The 17,373-nt window shown below is 39.2% G+C and overlaps 1 pseudogene; it reads left to right on the top strand.

Annotated features, from left to right (window-relative positions):
* Positions 1-2,390: 2,390 nt before the first annotated feature.
* Positions 2,391-6,933, top strand: Ighv-ps3 (immunoglobulin heavy chain variable region, pseudogene 3; annotated as a pseudogene).
* The last annotated feature ends 10,440 nt before the right edge of the window (positions 6,934-17,373 follow it).

Raw genomic sequence — 17,373 nt, 5'->3', positions numbered from 1 at the left:
AGGGAAAGAGAATAAGGGAGAAGTAGGATTTGCCTTCGAGTAGCAAAGGAAGGACTTCCTCTGGATAGGGAGGAAACTTATGCAGCACACAGGAAAATGGATTTTTATAAAAGTAAATTGAACAACCTATTTTCTAATGGGGGTTTATTTTTAATTGCCCACATTATATTAGGAGATCCAAAGGTGTTTGTTTGTGTATGTATGTATGTATGTATGTATGTATGTATGTATGTATGTATGTATGTATTCATTTGTTTATCTATCTGTCCATCCATGTATTCATTCATTCATTCATTTTATATCCTTATTTATTGCCCCTCTCTCATGGTTTCCCCCAAACAGTCCCTCCTTCTATTCTGCTCTTTTCTTCTTTGAGAGCGTGATGGCATATTGGATATCCTCCAAAGCTACTGCATCTACTCTCCGTAGGCTTAGGGGAATCCTTTCCTACTGAGGACAGACAAGGCTGTCTAGTGAGGGGAATGCATTCTACTGATAGGCAACAGCTTTAGCCATAGCCCCCACTCCAGTTATTGCGGGACTCCAAAGAAGATTGAGCATATGTCCTAGGGTCCATAGTCCAGCCCATGTATGCTCTTTGGTTGGTGGGTCAGTTTCTTAGAGCCCCTGTAACTATGGAGTGATTCTCATTGCAGACTTCTAGGATTCAGGTCTTTTGTCTGGTTGGTCCTTTTAAGTTTCTCTAATCAGAATTTTTACTAACTATTCATTCTTGTTCATATGGATCTATCACAGCACTATGTTCAAAATGGTTTCAGCTCCTAAGAGTCAGCCATGTTTTTCACTTATTTATGTCAACGTTCTCAATCCGGTGTACAGTTATTGTGTAAGTCTTTTTACTTTGTCCATTATACAATTTATGGTGAGTGCTTTACAGTCTGAACACAGGTTCTCTGCCCTAGTTGTAGCCTAAAGACGATAGCAAAGAAACTGTAATCTCCTGTCATTACTTTTTTAGAAGTGGGAACTGCAAGAGCTAGATCCAAATGCCACCAAGAAGGAACCTGGCTTTGGAATTGATACTATAGTAATATTGGCACAATGTAAAATCTCTGATGTATAAGTCATTATCCTCATGTAATCTCCATCCATTTCTCCCTCCAGCTGAGTTCCATGAACACTGAAGTTACAGGGATAAATTATTTGTGAAGCCAGAGTAAGCCATGAGAAACCTACCTGCATGGAAGTTCATGTCCAGCAGGGGGCGCAATGAGGCCAATAATCTCTAAAGATCAATGAAGAGGGTGTGGAGGGGACTCTGTTTCCTATGTGGTTTCCTTTCTTAAGTATATTAACTGATCTGTCCTGCTGTGATTGACAGGCACAATTACCCTGAAGATTCTTTGTGAAACACTTCCCAGAAATTATATCGTGAAATTGTATGTTCAGGGATTGAACTGTTCATACAGAAAAAACAAACTCTCAGGAGGCATATTTACCAGCACAACACACACACACACACACACACACACACACACACACACACGACACACACTCACACAAACCATACCAGTGAAAATTATCATATTGGAGATCTTGAAGTGGTGGAGCAAGTATAGATATGTTCTGGTAAGCTTACCAATATCAGGTAAATCTCTTGGAATTGAATTAGGCAAGTCGTCCCTACAGGTTAATGTATCCACTTTGTTGCATATATATCCTCTTCTCATCACAAAATAACGTGAAGTATTAAAAAACAGTGTGTTACTACATGGATGGGGAGGAAACCTTGAGGGCCCACACCAAAGTGAATGTGTTTTGACATATGTTGACTGATGGGAAAGATATATTCACTTTTGTGGGGGAAGATTTCTGGATATTCACTAATTACTTGTGATTGCTCTATATGTATATGCATAGTACATTTAATTTTAGTCATTGTAGTGACTTTTGAAGTGTATAACCTGTTGGAAAGGTAGATATTCATTCCACATATCTGAAAGAAGGCAGTAAAAATTAGCCATTTTTGGAGTATTCTATCCATTTCATCATCACTATAGAAAACACCTGTAGAGCAATCTGATGACATTGTGCAAAAGTGGAGCAACAGAATCTTACCAAAAATCTTTTGAGAGCTCAGTCCCTAAAGTTACATACACAGCCTCTGCTCAGAGTACAAGGGTATGGGATGCATTTCCTCAGAGAGGATTAGGATTTGGACCTGAGCATCCTGTTGCCTGACCGATGTGCCTTTAAGTCCTTCCCCTCCAGTTCTTTTCCTGGTAGACTAGGTTCTTATATAAGAATTTACCTGGTCATTAATATGCTATTACCTGGGTCTATAGTTGTACATACAGGGATGTCCACAGTGTGTAAACAACCTATGGTTAGTGTCCTCTCCACAGTCCCTGAGCACAGTGACTCTAACCATGGAATGGAGCTGGGTTTTTCTCTTTTTCCTGTCAATAACTGCAGGTAAGGGGCTCACCATTTCCAAATCTGAAGAGGAAACAGGGCCTGAGGTGAAAATGACATCCACTCTGCCTTTCTCTATACAGGTGTCCACTTCCAGGTGCAGCTGCAGCAGTTTGGACCTGAGCTGGTGAAGCCTGCATCTTTAGTGAAAGTCTCCTGCAAGACTTCTGGCTACCCTTTTGCCTAGTATGATATGCAGTGGGTAAAGCAGAGACCTGGACAGGGTCTGGAATGGATTGGAGCAATTGCTCCTGGAAGTGGTGGTACTGCCTACAATCAGAAGTTGTAGGCAAGGGCACACTGACTGCAGACAAATCCTCCAACACAGCCTACATAGAACTCAGAAGATTGACATTTGAGGACTCTGGGGTCTATTACTGTGCAAGACACAGTGTTGTAACCACATCCTGAATGTGTCAGAAACCATGTGAGAGCAGCAAGCTTCCATGGGACTGAGATGACAGAAAAGACTAATATCTAGACTTGCTCAGGAATAGTAATTTTGAATGTCCATTTATTACCTCCTCCTCTAATCCTTTAGTGCCTTTGTCCTCTTTATAAATGAACCTGTATGAATAAAGTGATTTTATTTGGATAACCCTACAATTCACCATACCTTGTGAATCACTTCACTACTTACCACTTTTATTGGCATGTTTCCTATTCAATAAAACAATAAAAAGTGAAAAGTATTGTGATGCATGTTAAAAATATCACAAGAACCTGAGAGAGCCGTATTTGCAATTGTTGGGAATAATGTATGATATGAATTTGACCTATAAAATCTAAATCACCAACACAGGCAAGCAAACACTCCTTCATAGTCTCAATGACTTCAGGTGTATTGTGATCACTTGCCGCGTGTTCCAGCAGAAATTCCAGTCTTTTAGAATTTGAGAAATATTCATCAGAATGCACAGGCATGCAAATATATTTCCTGTTCCTTGGTCAAAATATTATCAAATCACTTTTCATCAAACTGCTTAACCAACACATGTATATACTTGTTGATTGAGGTAGGTTCTGAGATTAAGGATAAGATTTGCTCCCATATTTACTTCTTCCCATTCCCAGTAATCATACCTAGTCACTACCCTCTTTGGATCATGGACCTATAGAGATAATGCATCAACTCTCATACTCATTACATATCTCTTGCCCAGCTTTGTTCTACAGAGCATTTGTGATTATGTGTCTCTCCATGCACATCTATTTCCTATATTTTATGTTTGATGACTTTTCTTCTCTTTATTTGTTTTGTCCTATTTCCATTTGTTTGCTTTTCCTTTCCATTATATTTAGATTCTGTTTGTTTCTAATTTTCTGAACAGAGCAGTGCTGGGAGAAGATTGATAACATGTTGGAGATGGAAACCAGTAATCAGAATATATTGCATGAAGCAATGTATTTTCAATAAGTTATAGAAAAATGAATTGTAAAGTACTAATAAAGAGAAATTTCTGATAAGTTATCTGTCATGTAAATTTCCCATATGCTCTAAATTCTCATGTCTTTGTATTTTTAAAGTGTATTTAAAAGGCTGGATTGAAAGGACTTAATGATGAGGCATGTATAAAAAGTTTAATGCTTAGGTATAATGAAATACATAAGTAAAATGTTTGAGTTTTAGCCTATCTCAGTCTTTCTCTCTCTCTCTTTCTCTCTCTCATTCTGTGTGTGTGTGCATGGGTGTGTGATTGCGTGTTTGTGTATGTATTTTAAGTTTGAAATTTTCTATTGTTTATCTCTAAGAGCAAAGAAAATTTTCTCCTAGTAAAGCTTTTATTTCTTGAGGTCATCCCTGCAGGTGTCATAGAGGGAAACAAACCTTGAGAAGATAAGAATGAGAATATGGTGTCCATTGCTTTGTCAACCTGGATTGGACTTTGAGGACTCTGAGCAGACTATTCATTGTAGGTATATTTCAACATAATAATAGAATTTGGAAAAGGGTCTGTGGGCAACACCAATTTGCCTAATCATTTCAAACCCAGTTGCATAGTAAAACTCAAGGTGGGGACATATAGAAACTGATTACGGAGTTCTTGTGTCTATGAGTTTAGTTCTATTGCTAAAGCCTAGAGTCTAGTGTGGTCTCTGACCAACAGTATACAGGTTAGCAGGCCATAAAGTACATGTAACATCTCCCTTAGGAGTAATAGTCTAATGATGGAAGACTCTGGGATAATCATTCTGGGTAATTAGGATGAGTTCTGTCCCCACAGATAGCAAAAAATAAATCAGCAGTTTGTTAAGAACCTCCACTCTCATCTTTTTGAATGTAGTGCAGATATTTGATATCTTTCTGCTTCCTTGAGGAGTCATCACTATGTGATTAAAATTTCTGTAATAAAAACAACATTTGGAGTAAAAGAAGAATGGTTGATAAATGGACGTGAACCAAAAATCCAGATGAGGTAGCCCCATATAACTGTGCTTTTCTGTGTGTACCAGGCCCTCATGCCCTCTGTAATCTTCATGTCAATGTCATCAATAATATTGTCAAATACCTGTTGCACGTGTCAGTGAAAGAAAACATCTGAATAAATTAGCTGTGCAGAACTTGAGGAACAGGTGTGTAGGGCTCTGGGGCTCTCTCACAAAGATCTTTCCTCTGACTATGTGCATGGATTCAGACAAGGGGGAGAGAACTCGGACAACGAGGAGGAATAGCTTCCACCACCCCATCTGCCTGTTCTGCTCCTTTGCACTGCTGCATGCTATTTCATTTGCTCAAGATGGGACATCAGGAGACTGACTAGCTGGTAATTGGTGCAGAGGAGCTTCTGGAGGTGATAATTTTGGGGAGAGCAGAACTCTTTCCCAAGCAGATCTTTTTCCCAAGCTGCATTGTTACCACTTTTATGCCCAAAGCTCTCAGAGCATGGAATAGTTCCTGCACAGCTTTAATTCTGAATAGGACACTTACATACAGTTTTTTTGATGGGTCAGTGTCTGACAGCAGGTCCTTTCTATTGGTTTGACCTGAGAACTTGGGAAGACTTCATCTACATATTTGGAGGGTGCGTGGTCCTGTTTCTATGACTGATCTGTTTTGAGCCTACATGACCTGTATTCACATCTTCACCTGTGGAGGAGGTGCTTAGGGCATTGTCTTAAGCCTTTTTCACCCGTGGTCAAGTTCTCACCTGTGGAACAGGGCTTTGGGGTATTGTCCTCTGTAACTGATCTGTCTTGGGTCTATGTAATCTGTGGTCAAGTCCTCACCTGTGGAGGAGGGGCTTGAGGCATTGACCTACATGACTGGTCTGTCTCAAACATCTCCACAAGGGTCTTTGGGAGGCTCAGCTACATGAGGCCCTGATATTCTGAGATACTAGGACTGCACATCCTGTCTCTTTTAGGGACTCCCAGGGATTCGACCTATCTCTATCAGGAATCAGGGTACTTTGTACTGCCCACTGCCCCACAATTCCCCCTTTTTACTTTTTTTAAATGAGCAGTATTATTTGTAGTGAAAATCTGTGTAGGAGTGAAGAACAAAATAAAACACTAAATAGGCCTGAGGCGTAGTGCAACTAAGCTAGAATGGTAACAAGGGATGAGGGTGGGGTTGGGAGGTTAAAGGATCATTGGACGAAGTAATAGATCCATGGGTTGTTTGGTTTGAGGATATTAACATTTGTTTTAAACAACATTAGATTAATCTAGCTAGACATCATGTTTTCCTTACTATCATGTAACTTTCCTCAATTTCAGTAGCCATTTGGCTTTGGCATGAGCATTCATCTGTAGCTGGAAGGTCCCATGGACATGAGTCTCAGCTGACATCTGTGGATCTTAGTGTGTGTCTTCGAGAGTTGTCAGTCAGATGAGGTGTCTGGATAAAGGCAGTTTTGTTGTCCTAGGCAGGTCTGAGGGGATGGCTTTTTGGTCTTGGATGGATTTGTGGGAGCAGCACTGCAGAAAAACCTGTCGGGTTATCACAACAGAGGAGCAGAACCCCAGCAAGGGGATGTCTGCATAGGATGGGTAGGATGGGTGGTCTGTGTTAAGTCTGTGTTGGTTTGCTTGGGAGCACATCATGGTCTGTTGTCATGATTCTAGAAAAGCAAGTGTGTTTGAGGAGTTTAGTCATGGATAGCATCATTTAACTCTGCTTTAGATGTCTGAGGAAGAAAATATCATGTTAATTATGTATCTGGGATAGGCAGTAACGATTTGTCTGTGAAAGAAACCTGGTTGTTAATTAAGGATTAAGTAATGATTATCAGTATAGTTGGTTTGACATGTGGGAGTAGGTTAGATAGATGATTTTTAAACCTTAAAGGAAATTTGGAAAAAAATTTGGATGTAAATCATGAATGTTAGGGGTAAAACAAACATTTAAATAAAGAGGCATGAAAATTTTAGGTTGCGAATCACGCACATTGTCTTAGGTGTTCCTGTTAGAGAGAACAAGCATTTAAGCAAAGCCTGAAACCTTTCCGGTTTCAGTTGTGTTTTTCCATTGTCTTTGGCCAGTCTAAGATGTAGTGGTGAAGTTACTTAGGCTGTGTGCTTTAAGCAAACTGATCTTTTTTTCCTCCTCCTTGATTTTTCTTGGCTGGTAAATCCTAAATGTAGATTGGAAGGGGATGAAAAGGCCAACTTTGAAGAACTCAAAGAAAGAATAGAGTCTTGATAGCACAGTCGGGGGCAGAGCGAGTGAGAAGCAGCGTTCGGAGAGGTATCTGATGCCTGTTCAGCTTCTGGACATGGACTTTCTGGGAAGAAAGTCTAATTGGCTAAGCCTCTAGGCCTTTAGGTACCTCATGAAATGAAGATCTGCCTATTGCTAACAGGGGGATATTGGCTCTTTCTGGTTGGCTGGTAAGAACTACCTCTAAGGCTTGTAAGGTATCTCTCCCTGTTTGGATGGGGAAGGTGGATTATGAGGAGAGGCAGGTGGAAGCTCTTAAGCCTTTTAATGTAGCCCTGTCCTTGGGTGGGAGCTCGAGGGGAAGGAGGATCAGATGGTTTGTTTAATATCTCCTCTGAAGCATTGGAGTATGTGTGTGTGTGTGTGGGGGTCCCGAGTCTGCTCTGCCACAGAGCACGGCTGATAGGGGACAAGGGACACAGGAAGTTTGACCATACTTGCCCTACTCTGACACTGCTAGGGTGTCAGGCTGTCCGGCTGTGGGAAGCTGCAGGACACGGGTCCTGGGGTGGGGAAGCAAGGTATGGGGGAAATTTTTTATGAGGTGGTGAATTGTTTTTTACAGAAAAGATAAAAAACGCTTTGTCCAATGGGAACATTCCCCTGGCCTATCGTCTTTGGGAGATTCCACAGAGATCCAAAACACTAAGCCTTCCTGCAGATTTAAGAACTGGCAGCTGCCCTGTGGCCTTCAAGTGGCTTCTGTGTTACCAGGTTTTCTTTTTGTTTTAAGGAGAGGTTAGATAGTCTTTGCCAATGCCCCATACTGGAGGTCGGGATATAGAAAGGGGCTAGAGGGACCTTCAGCCAACACTAGAAAGTAGCTCTGGAGTGGATCAGACCTCATTTACATATTTGGGGGCATAGTCCTGTTTCTATGACTGATCTGTCTTGAGCCTACCTGACCTGTGGTCAAAACTTCACCTGTGGAGGAGAGATTTGGGGCATTGTCCTTTGTGTGACTGATCTGTCTTGGGCCTATGTAACCTGTTGTCACATCCTCACCTGTGGAGGAGGGGCTTGGGACATTGATCTATGTGACTGGTCTGTCTCAAATCTTTCTACAGGGGTTTGGTAAGAGGCTATAGCTAGTGCGGCCCTGATCTGGGAGACTGGGAATGAACCTGTCATCCTGTTTAGGGTCTCCTTGGAATTGAATCTGCCTCCATCAGGAATCAGGGTACTTCTCCCTATCTAATGCCGCACAAAACTAGAGCCATTTATCCCTTCAGCTGAGCTCTGTGAATGCTGAAGTTACAGGGATAAGGTATTTCTTAAGCCAGCCTGTGCAACTTTAGTGTATGCCATGGCGACCATCATTCATGGGAGCTCATGACCAGCAGAGGCACAATGACACCAATAATCCACATAGATGAGCTGGATGGAGAGGTGCACCCTCTGTGGTTTCCTTTCTTAAGTCTATTAACTGATCTGCCCCTGCTCTGAGTGACATGTGATGTCTTTATCATCAAACATTGTAAAGATTCTTTGATAAACAGGCCACAGATGTGTGATTATTTGTTTTTATTTGATTTTTATACTTTTTGAATGAAAGTCATATATTGTATTCTAATATCTGATTTCCCTACCCAACTAATTCCAGGTCCTTCCTACCTTCCAATTCAAACATCTACACGCTTTTTTTCTCTTTGAAAAAAATTAAAAAAAAAGAAAGAAAAAGAAGGAAAATTAAAGTGGGATTTAAAAGAAACATAAAAAGCAATAAAACCATCAAAAAGCAAGACACACACACACACACACACACACACACACACACACACACACAATGAATCCGAGGAAACCACAATTGTGTAGCCATCATATACAGACAACAGGTAAGTGACACAAAGAGAGCTGAACAAGTTAATAATAAAATAAATGTCAGCAGAAATAATATTGAGTTCATTTTTTGTTGCCTATCAACTGTTAAGCATGTCTTCCATGATTGCTTATCATCCCCTGTGAGACTCCACAGGAGAAAACTAATTACTCCTTTCCTTTTGAGTGTGAATTACTGGATTTTTGGTTATGAGTGAGAGCCTGTGTCCATTTCCTTCTGTCAACTCTGCAATTTTATCTGAGCTGACTTGTTTCAGCCTCTGGCCTTTCCTCCCAGTGCCTGTGAGGTTATATATGCATTAGTTCAATTGTGTCTGGAAGACACTCTTTCCTTAGTTAGAGTCGTCTACCCCCTCTGGTTCTCATAATCTTCTCACTTTTAAAACCATTTTTTCTAGAAGTTCACATAAAACTAAAAGCTCGTCTATGTGCTCTCTACTTAGTTCTCTGCAAACATATTTCTCACAGAATCTTCAACACGACAAGCAACCAATAAGACAATGCAAAAGCTAAACTATAAATCTCATCTAAATATCCCCAGTTTTCATACACTTTCCTTAAATTTATTATTTTTTATAAAAATACTGTATCATCAGGTTCATAAACCAACATCATAATGCAAACACAAAATTACTTCAAGACCAAAACGTTCCCAAATGTATATACTAGACAACTATGAACTGTTCCTCATTTTTAGAAAAATTGTAAGTTTTGTTTTTCTTTACTCCATAATGCACTTTCCTTTATTCTGAGTGCCCATGTTTGGTTTGCAATGCAACATGCAGTCCATATACCTTGTAGTATTATTTATTTATGTATGTATTTATTTATTTATTTATTTAATAACATGGCAATATCCTAGATCTTACCAAAGCTTTTTAAATGTGATTTAAAATTTGTTACTGCTACACAAATTTATCATTTCTCCATTTCCCAATACTATTTCATATTAGAAACATTTGCCTCCTCTGTCTGGCCTCTGATTTTATTTGATCTCTATTTTACTCTACCATCTTTATAAATTCCTCATGCTCTAATGGACCTATTCTAGTACCTCAGCTTCTACAATTAAATATTAAAAATATTTGAATCTTGCAGCTCATATGAATGAGAACATGAAGCATTTGCGTTATGGACATGTGTGAGCTAGTTAGCATATTTTCCAGTTGTATGTAGACACTTATAGATTATTCATACAGCTATCATGTATTATCCATATATTTTCATTATAGATTAAAATTCATATTCTAACACTGAGTTATTTTTCTTTTTCTATATGTACCACTTTGTCATTTTATTTATGCTTTGTTGGAAATCTAGAATGAATTCTTTCTCTATATGCTGTGAATGGGCATGAACAACATGTGAATAAACCGATATATCCAAATGTCTCTAATAATAAGAAGTAGCATCATTAGTGTACATGCTTCAGAAGGTTATTGCTGGAAGCTACATAATTTTATTTATTATATTTTGGTGAATTTTCATAGGGCAGACTTAAACCCAGGTAAGTATGGTCAAAAGTCCATGTTTATAGAAGATGTATGCCTTGTTAGACCTCAGTTTTATTTCTAATATTAATTTCATCAAACTGCCATTTAAATATTTATGTTTAAAGATAGTAGACAGCTTGAACCTTGAACACTCAGCTTTCTGTGAGAAGTGGGTAAAGATTTATGCAGACATTCATGAATGGTCAACGTACTAAGAGTGATTGACAGTATACTCAGCCACAGACTTGTTAATAATAAGAATTTCTCATCGAAAAAATTGAGGAGCATCACAAAACAGGGAAAGGAAATAATGTAAGATAAAGAGAATCGGTTAAAAGACAGAAAATTCTATCTCCAGGGACTGACTTGTTCTTATTGCACACGAACACTCAGTAGCTATATTTATGAACACCCTGCCATATACACAAATCGTATCAGTGAAAATTACCACATCAGAGATCTCAAATAGGCTGAGCAGGTGAGGATATATACAGGCAAGGTTAACAATATCTTTGCATACACATTGGATCAGGTAGGAATTCCTTTGGTCAATTTTGTATTAGACACCATTCAAACCTATTTTGCAAAAGTTATCTTGAAAGTCTCATTCAGCAAAATTTCCCACTGTGTGCATGCACTGTGGGGATCCATGTGGCTGTTGCACTTCAAGCTTGGAATGGATCTCCCTGGATATGCCTCTCTCTCAAGCATATACACAAAGTTCTGTACATCCCATTAGATACACCTGCTGTATCATATTTATTGATGTACTACTGGTATTAGCAAAAACTGGAAATTACCTAGAAGTCATGAATGGAAAAATTGTGTGAAAAAATATATTACTAAACTGAACCATGTATATGATGAGGACTTGGTGCTCACCTGTGTCAATCCTGTGCTTGCTGCTTCACTCTCTTCCTTCACATCACCTTTGCTCAGTTGATTTCAGTTGATTTAGATAGTCTTGTTCTCCTCATGCCCTCCTTCCCCTCTGGCTATTACACTCATTTAGCTATATCTTCTGTGGATTTCCATGAGCTCTGAAGTGTAGGATTTGATAGAGTGTTTTCCATTTAGAGTTTTGTGCTCAAATGTCTCTCTGCATAAAGTCTAGCATGGGTATCAGTATTTCTTATGATTTAGTTTGATGGAATTCCTGATTGTATAGAGAAATGGTTCTGATTCTTGTTCTTTCTCCTGGTACATTTTTCCTTATCTCAATATGCCTTGTCCCAAGTTCATGTGGTTCATGTGATGGTTTTACATTATATTTATTTCTCTAAGATTTCCTTCATATATTAGCAGGCTGTTTTTTCTTTTTCTTTTTCTTTTTTCTTTATTAACTTGAGTATTTCTTGTTTACATTTCGATTGTTATTCCCTTTCCAGGTTTCCGGGCCAACATCACCCTAACCCCTCCCTCTCCCCTTCTATATGGATGTTCCCCTCCCCATCCTCCCCTCATTACCGCCCTCCCAACAATCACGACACTGGGGGTAGCGTCTTAGCAGGACCCAGGGCTTCCCCTTCCACTGGTGGTCTTACTAGGCTATTCATTGCTACCTATGAGGTTGGAGCCCAGGGTCAGTCCATGTGTAGTCTTTGGTAGTGGCTTAGTCGCTGGACACTCTGGTTGCTTGGCATTGTTGTTCATATGGAGTATCGAGCCCCTTCAAGCTCTTCCAGTCGTTTCTCTGATTCCTTCAACGGGGGTCCCATTCTCAGTTCAGTGCATTGCTGCTGGCATTAGCCTATGTATTTGCTTTATTCTGGCTGTGTCTCTCAGGACAGGTCTACATCCGGGTCCTCTCGGACTGCACTTCTTTGCTTCATCCATCTTGTCTAATTGGGTGGCTGTATATGTATGGGTCACGTGTGGGGCAGACCATGAATGGGTGTTCCTTCTGCCTCTGTTTTAATCTTTGCCTCCCTATTCCCTGCCAAGGGTATTCTTGTTCCCCTTTTAAAGAAGGAGTGAAGCATTCGCATTTTGATCATCCATCCTGAGTTTCATGTGTTCTGTGCATCTAGGGCAATTCAAGCATTTGGGCTAATAGCCACTTATCAATGAGTGCATACCATGTGTGTTTTTCTTTGATTACGTTACCTCACTGATGATATTGTCCAGTTCCATCCATTTGCCTACGAATTTCATAAAGTCATTGTTTATGATAGCTGAGTAATATTCCATTGTATAGATGTACCACGTTTTCTGTATCCATTCCTCTGTTGAAGGGCATCTGGCTTCTTTCCAGCTTTTGGCTATTATAAATAAGGCTGCTATAAACATTGTGGAGCACATGTCTTTGTTATATGTTGGGGCATCTTTTGGGTATATGCCCAAGAGAGGTATAGCTGGATCCTCAGGTAGTTCATTGTCCAATTATCTGAGGAACCTCCAGACTGATTTCCAGAATGGTTGTACCAGTCTGCAATCCAACCAACAATGGAGGAGTGTTCCTCTTTCTCCACATGCTCGCCAGCATTTGCTGTCACCTGAGTTTTTGATCTTAGCCATTCTCACTGGTGTGAGGTGAAATCTCAGGGTTGTTTTGATTTACATTTCCCTTATGACTAAAGATGTTGAACATTTCTTTAGGTGTTTCTCAGCCATTCGGCATTCTTCAGCTGTGAATTCTTTTTTTAGGTCTAAACCCCATTTTTAAGAGGGTTATTTGTCTCCCTGTGGTCTAACTTCTTGAGTTCTTTGAATATTTTGGATATAAGCCCTCTATCTGTTGTAGGATTGGTAAAGATTTTTTCCCAATATGTTGGTTGACGTTTTGTCCTAACAACAGTGTCCTTTGCCTTAGAGAAGCTTTGCAGTTTTATGAGATCCCATTTGTCAATTCTTGAACTTAGAGCATAAGCCATTGGTGTTTTGTTTAGGAAATTTTCTCCAGTACTCATGTGTTTGAGATGCTTCCTCACTTTTTCTTCTATTAGTTTGAGTGTATCTGGTTTGATGTGGAGGTCCTTGATCCACTTGGACTTAAGCTTTGTACAGGGTGATAAGCATGGATCGATCTGCATTCTTCTACATGTTGACCTCCAGTTGAACCAGCACCATTTGCTGAAAATGGTATCTTTTTTCTATTGGATTGTTTTGGCTCCTTTGAAAAAAATCAGGTGACAATTGGTGCAGGGGCTCATTTCTGGATTTTCAATTCTATTCCACTGATATATCTGCCTGTCCGTGTACCAATACCATACATTTTTTATCACTATTGCTCTGTAATACTGCTTAAGTTCAGGGATAGTGATTTCCCCAGAAGTCCTTTTTTTTTTGTTGTTGAGGATAGTTTTAGCTATCCTGGAATTTTTTTATTCCAGATGAATTTGCAAATTGTTCTGTCTAACTCTTCTGACGAATTGGATTGGCATTTTGATGGGGATTGCATTGAATCTGTAGATCGCTTTTGGTAAAATGGCCATTTTTACTATATTAATCCTGCCAATCCATGAGCATGGGAGATCTTTCCGTCTTCTGAGGTCTTCTTCAATTTGTTTTCAGAGGCTTGAAGTTCTTATTGTACAGATCTTTTACTTGCTTGGTTAAACTCACGGCGCGGTACTTTATATTATTTTGGACTACTATGAAGGGTGTCGTTTCCCTAATTTCTTTCTTGGCTTGTTTCTCTTTTGTGTAGAGGAAGGCTACTGATTTATTTGAGTTAATTTTATACCCAGGCACTTTGCTGAAGGTGTTTATCAGGTTTAGTAGTTCTCTGGTGGAACTTTTGGGACCACTTATATATACTATCATATCATCTGCAAATAGTGATATTTTGACTTCTTCTTTTCCGCTCTGTATCCCCTTGATCTCCTTTTGTTGTCTGATTGCTCTGGCTAGAACTTCAAGAACTATATGCAATAAGTAGGGAGAGAGTGGGCAGCCTTGTCTAGTCCCTGATTTTAGTGGGATTGCTTCAAGTGTCTCTCCATTTAGTTTAATGTTAGCAACTGGTTTGCTGTATATGGCTTTTACTATGTTTAGATATGGGCCTTCAATTCCTATTTTTTCCAGGACTTTTATCATGAAGGGGTGTTGAATTTTGTCAAATGCTTTCTCAGCATCTAATGAAATGATCATGTGGTTTTGTTCTTTCAGTTTGTTTATATAATGGATCACGTTGATGGTTTTCTGTATATTAAACCATCTCTGCATGCCTGGGATAAATCCTACTTGATCACAGTGGATGATTATTTTGATGTTCTCTTTGATTCCATTTGCCAGAATTTTATTGAGTATTTTTGCATTGATATTCATAAGGGAAATTGGTCTGAAGTTCTCTTTCTTTGTTGGGTGTTTCTGTGGTTTAGGTATAAGGGTAATTGTCGCTTCATAGAAGGAATTCAGTAGCACTCCATCTGTTTCAATTTTGTGGAACAGTATTGATATGGGGTCATCTATGAGGGTCTGATAGAATTCTGGACCTGGGCTCTTTTTGGTTGGGAGAACTTTAATGAGTGCTTCTATTTTGTTAGGAGTTATGAGGTTGTTTATATGGTTTATCTGCTCCTGATTTAACTTCGGTACCTGGTATCTGTCTTGGAAATTGTCCATTTTGTGCAGAATTTTAAGTTTTGTTGAATATAGGCTTTTGTAGTAAGATCTGATGATTTTTTTAATTTCCTTTGATTCTGTAGTTATGTCTCCCTTTTCATTTCTGATTTCGTTAATTTGGACACACTCTCTGTGTCCTCTCTTTTGTCTGGCTAAGGCTTTATCTATCATTTTGATTTTCTCAAAGGACCAACTTTTGGTTCTGTGGATTCTTTCTATGGTCCTTTTTGTTTCTACTTTTTTGATTTCAGCTCTGGGTTTGATTATTTCTTGACTTCTACTCCTCCTGGGTGTATTCGCTTCTTTTTGTTCTATAGGTTTTAGTTGTGCTGTCAAGCTGGTGATATATGCTCTCTCCTGGTTTCCTTCTGCAGGCACTCAGAGCTTTGAGTTTTCCTCTTAGCACAGCTTTCCTTGGGTCCCATAAGTTTGGGTATGTTGTACTTTCATTTTCATTAAATTCTAAGAAGTCTTTAATTTCCTTCTTTATTTCTTCCTTGACCAGGTTATCATTGAGTAGAGCATTGTTCAACTTCCATGTATATGTGGGCATTCTTCCCTTATTTTTATGAAGACCAGCTTTAGCCCGTGGTGGTCTGATAGGACGCATGGGATTATTTCTATCTTTCTGTATCTGTTGAGGCCTGTTTTATGACTAATTATATGGTCAATTTTGGAGAAAGTAGCATGAGGTGCTGAGAAGAATGTATATTCTTTTGCTTTAGGATAGAATGTTCTATAAATATCTGTTAAGACTATTTGGTTCTTGACTTCTCTTGTCTATCTACATCTCTGTTTAATTTCTGTTTCCATGACCTCTCCATTGATGAGAGTGGGGTGTTGAAATCTCCTACTATTATTGTGTGAGGTGCAATGTGCGTTTTGAGCTTTAGTAAGGTTTCTTTTATGTATGTAGGTGCCCTTGTATTTGGAGCATAGATATTTAGGATTGAGAGTTCATCTTGGTGGATTTTTCCTTTGATGAATATCACGTGTCCTTCCTTATCTTTTCTGATGGCTTTTAGTTGAAAATCGATTTTATTCGATATTAGAATGGCTACTCTAGCTTGCTTCTTCCAACCATTTGCTTAGAAAGCTGTTTTCCAGCCTTTCACTCTGAGGTAGTGTCTGTCTTTGTCTCTGAGGTGTGTTTCCTGTAGGCAGCAGAATGCAGGGTCCTCGTTGCGTATCCAGTTTGTTAATCTGTGTCTTTTTATTGGGGAATTGAGTCCATTGATGTTGAGAGATATTAAGAAATAGTGATTATTGCTTCCTGTTACATTCCTATTTGGATGTGAGGTTATGTTTGTTTGCTTTTCTTCTCTTTGTTTTGTTGCCAAGATAATTAGTTTCTTGCTTTTTCTAGGGTGTCACTTGCCTCCTTATGTTGGGCTTTACCATTTATTATCCTTTGTAGCCCTGGATTTGTAGAAAGATAGTCTGTAAATTTGGTTTTGTCATGAAATATCTTGGTTTCTCCATCTATGTTAATTGAGAGTTTTGTAGGATACAGTAACCTGTGCTGACATTTGTGTTCTCTTAGGGTCTGTATGATATCTGTCCAGGGTCTTCTGGCTTTCATTGTCTCTGGCGAGAAGTATGGTGTGATTCTGATAGGACTGCCTTTATATTTTACTTGACCTTTTCCCTTAATGCTTTTAATATTCTTTCTTTATTTTGTGCATTTGTTGTTTTGACTATTATGTGATGGGAGTAATTTCTTTTCTGGTCCAATGTACTTGGAGTTCTTTAGGCTTCTTGTATGCTTATGGGTATTTTTTTCTTTAGGTTAGGAAAGTTTTCTTCTTTGATTTTGTTGAAGGTATTTACTGGTCCTTTTAGTTGGGAGTCTTCACTCTCTTCTATACCTATTATCTTTAGGTTTGATCTTCTCATTGAGTCCTGGATTTCCTGTATGTTTTGGATCAGCAGCTTTTTCTGTGTTACATTATGTTTGATAATTGTGTCGATGATTTCTATAGAATCTTCTCCTCCTGAGATTCTCTCTTCTATCTCTTGTATTCTGTTGGTGATTCTTGTATCTATGGCTCCTTGTCTCCTCCTTTGGTTTTCTATATCCAGGGTTGTTTCCTTGTTTTCTTTCTCAATTGTTTCTATTTCTGTGAGGAGCTGTCTGAGGAGCTGTCCTCACAGATGTGAGGAGCTGTCCGAGGAGCTGTCCTCACATATGTGAGGAGCTGTCCTCACAAACTCCATTACAAGATGGCACCAGCATCCGGCAGAACGCACCTAGTAAAAAGGGCAATATGCAGGCGCCTGGTAACTTCCCTACTCAAAGGGACACGTACGTTTTGGTACGTCATCTGGCATAATTGGCAGCGACCAGTCAGAGAGTGACACGTCTTAGGCGAGGAT

The sequence above is a fragment of the Rattus norvegicus genome, chromosome 6, assembly GCF_036323735.1.
Source record: "Rattus norvegicus strain BN/NHsdMcwi chromosome 6, GRCr8, whole genome shotgun sequence".
Taxonomy (NCBI): domain Eukaryota; kingdom Metazoa; phylum Chordata; class Mammalia; order Rodentia; family Muridae; genus Rattus; species Rattus norvegicus.
The sequence above is the reverse complement of the archived record's forward strand: the minus strand, read 5'-3'. Positions and strand labels throughout refer to the sequence as shown.